Here is a 1,424-nt window from a genome sequence, read left to right as displayed (position 1 = left end):
CTCTCTCTCTCTCTCTCTCTGTCTGTCTGTCTTGCTGTAACGTATCCCAAAGCATGATTTTGGCCTTCACATGTGGAGATAATCAGGTTATGGTGTAAATGTAATTATTTAAAATGTGATGATGTGGTGTTAAATATCTGCAACGAGAACAGAGTTTTATTTGCAAGCAAAATCTAGACACGTGAAATCGATATTCTCTACAATATTCTAAAGGGTGTCCAATTTAGATCTATCTTGGTATAGATACTTGGCTATCAAGAAAGGATGACAATATCCATTTATCTGGATCAGCAGTTTGGATCCCATGGAAGCGTTAGTTTGTCCCCCATCAACGCGTTGACGGTTCGGCTGTATATAAAACAAAGTGGAAGCGAAACAAAAGAAAACGTCTGCCCATTTACTCATTTATTGTCTGTCTGTTGGGTAAAGTATGTCTGGCTATTCTGACTATTCGGTACCCTAGAATTACTAAGTTCTATCTGCTCAACAGTGCTCAGTACCTCGTTTTGAGAAATTCGACGTTAAAGATTTTGAGTTTCACAAAATGTCAAGCTTTTTCGAATGCAATTCTTTGAAGATCTTGATAACGACTCTGAATAATCTTACGATTTTGGTAGAGCGGATAGAATAATATTTAACTTTGGTTTCTGACCTCATAATGGTCTTAGTAACTCAAAACGACCAAAAATGTCGTATAGATCTAGAACTTTGCAATTCTAAGGAAACGTATTGTGTAAGTGTGTGTGTGGCAGCCATCGACACTGTGTACCCTTTCAGCTACATAAAACATAAAACACGAAACATAAAACCGAACCCGAACACAGTTAGTAGTAGCAAACAGAAAACTGTTATTGTGGACACGTTCTCGTGAAAGAGTTTACCAACAGCGAGTTGGGCGGTATCATTGTCCAGAAAGGTCGTGGCCGTTTTATGTCGATAGCACATTGGTCCTTCGGGGGGGCCTGGTCCAGGGAAAGTGATTTCCCGCGGGTAACCCGAACCGGACTCACCCCCATGTTCTTCCTTCCTCTGAAAGGAGGCAGCCGCTTTATTGGGAAAAGGGAGAAACAAAAGAGATGAGGGCAACAGACTTTGATGACGTCATAATGAGGAATTAAATGTCCCGCGAGGGGTCCGTGTTGCTTCAGTCAGTATGGAAGGAGAGGGCTGGTGGATTTCCGTGGGTTGTAAAAATAGTTTATGGCCGTTGTGAATGTGGGTTCTTGGCAGTGTTACCTCTATTGCTGCTTTGGTTGTCCTTGTTGTTGCTGTCGTTGTTACTGCTCTTGCTATTGTTTTTATTAGTGATGTTGTTAATGTTGTTGTTATTTTGCTGTTGTTGTTAGTGTTTCTGTTGTTGTTATTAATAATGATGTTGTTACTGTTGTTGTTGCTGTTGTTGTTGCTGCTTTTGTTGCTGCTGT

At 40.7% G+C, this 1,424-nt stretch overlaps 1 protein-coding gene across 2 annotated transcripts in view; it reads left to right on the top strand.

Moving 5' to 3' along the window:
- The window catches only part of LOC101848327, a 78,376-nt gene that overhangs the window by 70,817 nt on the left and 6,135 nt on the right, over positions 1 to 1,424 (top strand). The window lies entirely within an intron of this gene.

This window comes from Aplysia californica, unplaced genomic scaffold (assembly GCF_000002075.1).
Source record: "Aplysia californica isolate F4 #8 unplaced genomic scaffold, AplCal3.0 scaffold00005, whole genome shotgun sequence".
Lineage (NCBI taxonomy): Eukaryota > Metazoa > Mollusca > Gastropoda > Aplysiida > Aplysiidae > Aplysia > Aplysia californica.
The sequence above is the reverse complement of the archived record's forward strand: the minus strand, read 5'-3'. Positions and strand labels throughout refer to the sequence as shown.